Below are 10525 nucleotides of genomic sequence, written 5' to 3'. Positions count from 1 at the left end.
GATCCATGAGTTCATATTGATTTTATCTTGCTTAAACAAACTCCTGGTTAAGTGTTCATGAGTTCTAAATCAGATATGTTAATAAAAACCCGAGTTTTTGAAGAAAATACATAGAAACCCTACCTGTGCACTTTCTGTCGGTTCAGTCGACCGATGATGTCCATCAGTCGACTGACAGGAGGTCATCAATCAACTGATGGCAATCATTAGTCAACTGACGGGCTCGTGTGTGCCTTATTTCTGTGAGCGACCCGATTAGTCGACTGAAGCTTTCTATTAGTAGACTGGTCAGATTCAAATTGTGATGTTTGACCCTTTTACATGTGGGTCAATGTACGAGCACGTAAGGCAAGTCGTGCGATGTTCTATACATGTATTTTGAGGAGTACACGTATGGAGATTGAGTACGTACAAATCCATTGTTCAGAATAGCAAAATAGTTTGCAATCATTATGAGTAACGACTATTATAGTTAGGGGGTTATTCATTGGGGGTACTTTGGGGCAAATTAAGTTAAATTGTTCCAATGAGATAATTTTACCCAATGGGATAATTTGAGTAGGATAAAATGAGGTAAAATGGGATAATGAGACAATTTGAGTGTGACAATTAGTATGGCATCTTTTTATAATATGATATTTATAGATCAATTAAGTTCAAGTTTAACTTGATATAACATCAAATGATTAAATAAATAATAGTTATAATATAAAATAATATTATTTTTAAGATTATTTTAATATAAAATATTAAAAATGATATAATAATAATAATATTAATCAATCTTTGTATATTTTGATGTTTATTTTAACTATTATGCTATATTAACAAATTTTTTAATTACAATAATTATTTAATCATTCCTACATCTATTACAATAGTGATGATAAAGTCTTAATTATTACAAATAAAGTCTTAGTCAGTAACTTAAATCTTAATTATTACAAATATAATCTATCGGCATTTAACTTTGCTCTAGACTCATTAGGCTATGTTTGTCCCATCCTCCCATATTGTGTTTGCCATTTGTTCTCTCCAACATGATGCAGCTGACCGCTATGCTTGTTGAGTTTGTAGGTCATCGTCCTCATCAGAATCACCATCAATTGTAGCAACATTGCGTGGTGCCTCAACATTTGTTCTCTCCAACTGTTCTGGTTACCTAATCACGCAGAACTAGAGAAAAAGCGAGCAAACTAATGCAATACTGAAGACTAATTGTCTTAGTCTTAATGATAAGATTAAATAATATAAACACAAGAAGGAAACACTGGGAAAATTTGATGTTCCCCCTTTTAATCTTCATTTATTTTATGATGAATCAACATAACAACATCTTATGCCCTTTTTTCCTGTGGTTGGGTTGTTTGTGTGCCACAGTCTAATATTTTTTTCAAAATTTTTTGGTGAAGGACAATGGACATACATACATACATAAATATTTTCTATGTTCGAAGGAGAAAAAGCATTCATCTATTGAAAGTAATCAAGATAAGTTTATTCAAGTATATAGAAATTATCACGATACCTCATGGACATAAATACCACTCCTTATGTAGACCAATCTTAACAAATTGCGATGAAATCTTCAATGCATTCGTATCAGTAATACACGTAACCAAGTGGTCGTATGCATCCTTGCATAAACTAAACTAATATGCTTGCACTTAATCCTAATTCTATGAGTTCCTTGACTTGGATTTGAGCTGCGATGCATTATCAATTATGTATATCACTAAGTTCCACATATTGTCAGAATATGTTATATCTAAGATTTGTGGGTTTATTATATTGATAGAAATTTACTTGCTATCTACATTTGAACATTGTTTACAGTATACAAGAACATGACATTAGACACTTTCTTAATGCTACTATATACATTTATTAAACTTCTGAATGTGTAATCACATATTTTCCTTGTCCGCAATTTACTTGCATCACTCATATGTTCAAGCTTCTACTGCCCACAATTATCAAACAATTAATTTCATATAGAGTCCACGTGTAACTAACAATTCAACAAATCAATCTACCAAATGTATTATTAAGAAAAAAATCATATAAATACTGAAAAAGTACTAAAAATTAAGAAAATATTATCACATAGATCCATCCAAAACCTCAGCTAGCTAAAAATCCTAGATTTCAAAAAAAAAGGAGAGAAAAGGAGATGTTTAGAAAAGGAGAAAAAACCCTAAATTAACTTTAAAAAGGAAAGAAAAATTGGGGGAAAAGGGCACGTACCAAGCAACTCTAGATTCGAGAGACGGTTGAGGCAAAGGAGGAGGAAGAGGAGGAGGAGGAGGGATTAGCGTTGGAGGCTCTGGGTCCAAGGTGGTTGAGGCGGCGGAAGAGGAGGGATTGGAGTCGGAAGAACGCGATGGAAGAAGAAGAGACGTTGTGGGGAGGGTGAGAGGGCAAGATTACCCAGGTTGTTGTTCCAATAAGCGATTTGGGGTATTTTGAGGGTGGGGTCTGAGGATGTTTATATAGTTGGGGTAATTTTAGGGGAAGTGGTGTATTTTTCCCACAATTACCCTAACAAGCCAATAACACTGTAAAGTTGAATCCATACCCAATTACCCCAATGAATAACACCAAAAAGTGTTGTTCCAAAAATTATCCCATTATCCCTAAATTTACACCAATGAATAACCCCCTCCCCCTATAGCTTTTATTGAGGATGTTGAGTGGGGTTAGTTGGGGCTTGCAATAAGGCTGCGGATGGACTACACTCTGAGTGCGTTAGTCAGAACCGTAATGAGACCGTGATGGGTTTCACTCCTTTATGTATTTTTGGTCCGCACGAGCGTGCGCAGAGGTCGTTGAACCTATGATTTTAGTATGCATGGTTTTGCGTAGAGATTGGTATACATATTTATGGTCTGCACGGGGTGTGATGAGTTAAAGAATTCCAGAGAAGGACGATTTGATAAATTTTATGATAACCTAAGCGTAGGTGAATATTGACACTCGTTTGATATGATCTATTGTGAAGGTATTTCACAACTTTGGTACACGAGATAGTGTATTGGTACATGTTTTGTCCACTAAGGGTGGTATGAGGAGTTGGATGACATTTTATTTGGAGATGATTGATGTATTTCTTTCTGTATCGTTCTCCTTTATTATTTTATTCTTAGTTGGAATTTATATCTAGAAATTCACGACTAGAGACACATGATATATATATATAAGGGTTTCCTTGTTTGGATAATTTCGCTCGACGTACCAGTCTTGTGTTGTAAATTTCTAAACATAAATTCCATATAGTACAGGGTAAAATGATCTAGGTAGACTATACACTTATAGGTAGAGCCTCCATCATACTTAGTAGCCCTTCCACTGGGGGCGGATGGAGGTGATCTTGCTAGCACTCTGACGCTGTTTATTTCACTTCTTTTCAGGCAGGAGACCAGAGTTTCGGAGATCCGTAGGTTGACGGACTTTCAGCATAGTCACCGTTAATTATTTTTAGTAGTTTCTACTCCACAGATGTTTAGTTTTGTTTCTAGTTGATTATTAGACTTGCATTTCATTTTGAGGGCTGAGAGAGCTTATGTACTTTTTAGTTGACTCTGTGTATCGAGGCATTTTATATTTATTCTAGTATCAGTTGTATTTCATTTTGTTTCATTTGAGACATGATTATATTATTGGATATCTCTTCATTCAATCATATTCTTTTCATTATTACTTTTATCTTGCCTATTTTGTACCTACACTTGTTGTTGTTTTTACTAAAGAGATATTACTATGATGGTGGAACATGTTTTTGCACAGTGTGGGTGCATGACAGGTTTGACATCCTTGGGTTCACCTTAGACTGTAACCTTGTGTGAAACCAGAGGCGTCACAAAAGAGTCATTAGGAATAAAAAAGGTATCTATTTCATCAAAGACCATAGGTGATTCAGATGCCCACTCCATTACGTTATTAAATTTTGCTCTCAAAGCCCAAGAGCGCAAAGTACTCCATTGTTCTCTACTACTACTAAAGTTTTTCTCCAGCAACACATTAGAGACTCTAATATTAGTGCCTTGCATTCATTGTCCATCTATGCATAATGTATTCTTGAGGAATTCTTACCAACTGATTCGATATCATAATATGAATGGCAAGCCTACATATATTCCATCAGTCTCAAACATAGCACATGTACATGTTATTCTCTGTTCATTTTGATTATAAGCTACATGCTCCCATATACTTCTTTCAGTAGAAAGCGAGCAAACTATGTATTTAGAAATAGATTCTTCGTTCCCGATCTCATCATGAAGCAAAGATACAGAACCTTTAAGCTCATCTTAAAACCTCTCAAATATAGCTCTTATATATGACTCTCCAGCTTGAATCTCAATCGGATGGTTTAGATGCATCACAAGCTTTGTATTCAAAGTAGCAAAATCTTTACTTAATGCTTGAGAACGACGCGACAATATTGCTTTATCATATTTCTCAACAAAATCGGGCAACAATGTTTGTGAGTTGACATATGTGTCAAAGAAGGCATTAATACTTTCACTACGTTGGCTTGATGTCATTCCTGTAAAGAAAGTATCTTTGAGATAGCATGGAACCCAATGTGTTCTTTTTCTGTACATGGTTTGTAACCAACTTTCCTCATTTTCTTCTATATTGAACTTTTCTTTTAACTCACCCCATTGCTGAATTCATGTTTCAATTGTCTTGCTATGCCACTATCTATTAAAGTAGTTCACAAACTCTTCTCCGTGTAACTTTTGTAGAGATAATAAATGATCAACCATGTGCTTGCCAAGATGCCATTTGTAATAATGGTGTCAAGTATTTGGAAACACTCTTTGAATGGCATTACATATAGCTTTTGTCCTGGTCTGTAATAATAACATGCGGAGCCACTCCATTCATACATTTAACCCACTCAGTAAACAACTAGACAAATGTGTCTTCTTCCTCATCTGTAAGTAGTGCATAACCAAATAAAGTTGACTGTCTATGGTGGTTAACACCAGTAAATGGGGCAAAGGGCAGTGCCAACTTGTTAGTTCTATATGTAACATAAAAAATAACAACATCATGAAACTTTAAGAATGATGCCCTTGCCCGTCCATCTGCCCAAAATACACTCCTCATAGTTCCTGTAGTATCTAATTTAATAGCAAAATAAAAATCTGGATCAAATATCCTTTTATCTATGAACTTTTGAATGACTAATATGCATTTATTACCCATGTTATTATTTCTATGTTTTCTGATGTGATCACTACATTGTTGTAGTGTGACGATTTCCTCCCGACTCCCACTACCAATATTTATTACTCGTGAAATTGTTGCTGGCGGAAGCCCTTCTTCATGCAAACTATCAATTAGACTTCGAAAATCTTTTGTTCGATGTAACTTTCAATGTGAATAATGATTCTTAACCTTATCTGGACTAGTCAACTCGTGATTTGTGTGCTCATTATCAAGTTTGCTCACTATCCATGTTCCTTTAATCAGTTCGATTGACCCGCAACATCGCCTTGCAACCTCTCTAGTATCTCTTCGAGGCTTAACTATTTTTTCGTGCTCTCTCTTATCATTTGTAGATTCTAGACCCTCCTTATTACAAATAATTTTTTTTATACGAGTTCTTTTCCTTCTTTCCTAGAGTAATTGTCTGAGCTTATGCGGACACTGAATCCTTTTATTTTTGCATAATCATTGTAATAATCATACACAACAGTATATGTGGGAAATTTCATTCTATTCCATGGTTCCACAATATTAGACTTGTCATTATTAATAGAATTAACATGATTAATTTTCTCTTGCTCTAGCTCATGCTCTATATTACTACAATCAATAAATCCACTTCCTTCCACATTATCAATCATCAAACTGTCTACATAAACATCAACCATATTGAAATTGACCTAAACAATATTAATCAATTTCCATTAGTATAATTATATTATCCAAAGATTAAAAATACATCAAACAGTTAAAAAAGTAAAGAAATTACACAACACATGCAAAAATTTAGAAATTAAAATTAAAATTCAAGAACACAGAAAATGTAAGAATTTTGAACTACGGAGAAGCTTCTCAAAATTGCAAATTAAGAATTTTGTCAGACCATAGATTGCAAATTAAGGAGAAAAACTCACTAAAATTAAAACAAAAAAATAACTGTAAGAGCACATAAATTCTAAGAATTTTGATAAATTTTTGAACCTTAGCATTAAAACCCTAATTAGAAGTATCGTCTTGTTGAGCAATTCTATGTAATGTGCAAGCAAATAAATAATCCTTACTGGGGGCAATGTTGTGCCTGTTTCTATTTTTTATCTTTATGAAACTATTTTGCTTTGGAATGTTTTCATAGTTGAGGGTTGCTCTCACGAGTATATATATGCCAAAGTGTAGTCACAGAAAAGTGTAGTTACACTGTTTTTTTTTTAACTTGAAAGTATCCCCAAGTTTTCGGGCATTTGCTGGCTATCCTTTTATGTTCTGATCACTGGTAGATGTTAATAACATTTTAATTATATCCAATTTTTCTTTTTTTTTTTGCTGTTGCCGACTAATTATCTTGCTGCTTTCTCTAGACTGACCTAGCAAATCTTCAGAAGAAGAAAGAGGAGGAAAAGGTGAGCGCTTATCCTAAACTTTTGAGTGGGATTTAATATCATGCTTATTAGCTAAAAGTATATTACATAGAATCTGCGTAATGCTTATTTATGTGAAACCTTCATATTGTGAATTTGCATAACTACTGAAACAGAAATCTTGCACAATATTAGTCATTAAATATCATGTAAAGGAGAACAATCACTCAAAATTAAAGTTGATTCATTTAAAAAAAATAAATTTTAATAATTCTAATAATTCTAAACTATACCAAACTTTTAACAAATAAAAATTAAGTTGATTCCTTTAAAAAATAAAAATAAAAAACATTCACTAAATAAATTGAATTAGGGAGTTGTCCAATTATGTATTTAAGAGAGTAATTAACGAAACTAAAAGTTTGATAAAGTACCTGAGGGCGCCGACAATGAGGTCTTGGACAGCGAAGAGATCGGCGGAGATCAGCGACATATTTGGAATATGAAGATGAAGGAGGTGCCACCGGTGCTTGGGGAAGGATGTGTCGCCGGCCGCTTCAGGGAAGGAGGAGTCGCCGACCGCTTTGGGAATGGAGCGACCGCCGCGCTTGGGGAAGGACGGCCGCTGACGCTTGGGGAAGGAGGGCAGCGGGATTGCTTTGGGAAGGAGGGCAGTGGATTTTATGGAATAATTAGGAAAGGGAGATATTAATCAGGAGACATTTGTGATTTTTACATCTAGGACCCTCATTTTTATAAATTCCCTCCCTCAAAAAACTGTTACTTCTATAAATAAGTGTCCAGCGAATAACAACTTGATACGAGTATATATATATATATATATCATACTCTCTTTAAAAGCACGAGTTCAGAAAAATCTTTCGGTAGATAAAAATACCCTTGGAATTTAAATATTATTCAATTAAGTAAGAGTAAGTTGATAAATTAATTAATTCTTATTGGATATATATATATAGTATGAATATAAGGATACAGTTTAAATTGAAATGTAAATCTAAATAAAATTATTAAATACTAAGTTTATAAATGTTTACAAAATGAAGGGCGTATATGCAAAAACTAAATAAATTAATAAGATAAATAATGTCTACCCTAAAGGTCAAACCCGGGAATAACGTAGACCTACAAATGTACATAATGTGGATGAGATATTTATAAAATTCATCAAACAAATTAAAGAGACAAAAGTCATTCTCAAAATTATAAAAAAATTTAAGGAAAATAAAAAAATCATACTCCCTTTAAATGCACAAGTTCGGGAAAATCTTTCGGTAGACAAAAATGCCATTAGAATTCAAATATTATTCCATTAAGTAAGAGAAAGTTGATAAATTGATGGATTCTTATTGGATATACATAGTATGAAGATAATGATATAATTTAAATTGATATGTAAATCTACATAAAATTATTAAATAACAAATTTATAAATGTCTACAAAATGAAGGGCGTATATGCAAAAAACCAAATAATTTAATAAGATAAATAATGTTTACCCCAAAGGTCGAATCCGGGAAAAACGTAGACCTACAAATGTACATAATGTGGATGAAATATTTACAAAATCCATCAAACAAATTAAAGAGACAAAAGTAATTCTCAAAATTATAAAAAAAATTAAGGAAAATAAAAAATCATACTCCCTTTAAAAGCACGAGTTCAGTAAAAACTTTCCATAGTCAAAATTACACTATACTATTTTAAATATTTAATTTAAATTATAATCTATACTAATCATACTTATATCTTATCCTAAAACCCTATGAACTATCTATAGCTCAACAATTTAAATAAGATTAATAAAATATATGAAATATCTCCGTACTATCAGTTTATTACATGAAGTATTACAAAAAAACAAATAGTTTTGAAAATTAGATAAAATACTCTCAAAAGTTTAAAATTACACAAAATAAAAAGCTAAAAATTTAGAACTTGGCAAAGAAAAGAGTAAAAAGCTAAAAATTTAGAACTTGGCAAAGAAAAGAGTAATTGTGTGATATTTTTTCATTAAGATATATAAATATATAATTGTGTGATATTTTTTCATTAAGATATATAAATATAACTTATAATTTAAGGTTTACTATCCCTTTTCAGAATCTGGAAATACTCAAGTTGGTACTGGTAAAAAATAGTAATAATAACATATTAAAAATATCTAGTTAAATAATAAAAAATTTTAAAAATATGTGATAGATTAAAAATTAATGTTATTATATAAATTAGAGTAACTGCATATAATTTTACCAATATGTTAGAATACCAAAAATACATAAGTATCATTAATTGATAGAAGACTAAAATCACAAAAACCTGATAAAAGACTATAATATAATAGCTTAACATTAATTAATTATAATTTATAAATATTGATCTCTAATGGTAATAATATTTATTAGGTAAAATTTTATAAAGATTTATGTATGGAGAACTATTAGAAAATTTAGAGATATGCTTAAAAAGAATCAAGTGGTTTTTATTTCAAATAGAATTTAGAACGTCCATGAATCACTTTAATTAATACTAACATAAGTTATATTTATCAAAGAAATACCGACTCAATACCCTGATGTGATGCCCCTGGGTTCACACAAGGCTGATGAAGTATTTATTTGATTCTCTATGATTTCATCAGTTGACTCTTGTATTATCTCTTTTGTACCTATACCTGTTATTGACTCTACTAGAGAGATAGTAATTGTGATGGTGAAATATGTTATTGTACGGTGTGGTGTATGACAGGTTTGACATTCTTGGTTTTACCTTGGACTGCAGCCTTGTGTGAACCCAGGGGCGTCACACCTGAAGAATATATTGAACAACTTTGTGCTCATCAAAGAAACATTCTTCATATAAGATAAAAGAAAAATTACTATACTTTGCGTAAGCAAAAAATATAAAATCGGTCTTTTTCTTTTTCTTATATAGTATCACGACCCTACATGTGACTTTATTTAGGGGTATGGCTACTAACGAAGGATCAATTCTTAAAGGCACTATCAAAGATAATGATGTAATAGCACTATTAGAATTTAAGATCTCTAAGTATGAATGTAGTATATTTCATTAGTAAAATTCTTATTAAATGCCACTAAATATAAAATTCACCTTATATCTGTCTCATTCATTAGTAAAATTCTTATTAAATGCCACTAAATATAAAATTCACCTTATATCTGTCTCAAATTTATAAAGGAGATATGCATGTCTTATTAAATGCCACTAAATATAAAATTCACCTTATATCTGTCTCAAATTTATAAAGGAGATATGCATGTCATAGTAAATTGCATCAACAATATATAGCAATCCAAAGATATAACTTACTGAAGAAATAAGAGAATAGTAAGTAAACCAAGCAAAGGTCCATATAACACCGTAAAAAAATATTACATTTTAAAGCTAATATGCAGCGTTATTTTAGAGTAAGCTGCCAAGACAAAAACATCTCCATTAAGGCTCTTTATAAATGCAACAAAAACAAATTACTAACATATACAACTATTATAACATTTTGAAAGAGGTATGATCTTAGAAAACCTACTCTAAACTTCATTCAATTAAACATAAGAATAATTTACCAATATACAGACACACTATCGTACCTTTAAGGAAATGATAGCTACCATTTATAATAAAGTTGATCAGTGGTTCTATGTTTGCAAAGGCTGCAATAAGAAAGTGGATAAAGATGTTAATAATAAATGCCTAGATGATAAATATTGTAGAATCGCCGATGATTTAGTACCAAGGTTAAATGATATCCCTTCTTCATGAAAGAAATATATCAAAATTTAATATTAATGTTATAATCTAAAGCAAACTGACAATGAAAAATTTAATGTATTAAGTTCAGATCCTCATGGAAAATGACATAAACAGAGCAAATGTAACATTATGACATAGCAAAAATTCTTATTGGATGC

The sequence above is a fragment of the Asparagus officinalis genome, chromosome 4 (genome assembly GCF_001876935.1).
Source record: "Asparagus officinalis chromosome 4, Aspof.V1, whole genome shotgun sequence".
NCBI lineage: Eukaryota > Viridiplantae > Streptophyta > Magnoliopsida > Asparagales > Asparagaceae > Asparagus > Asparagus officinalis.
Note: the sequence above shows the minus strand (reverse complement) of the source record.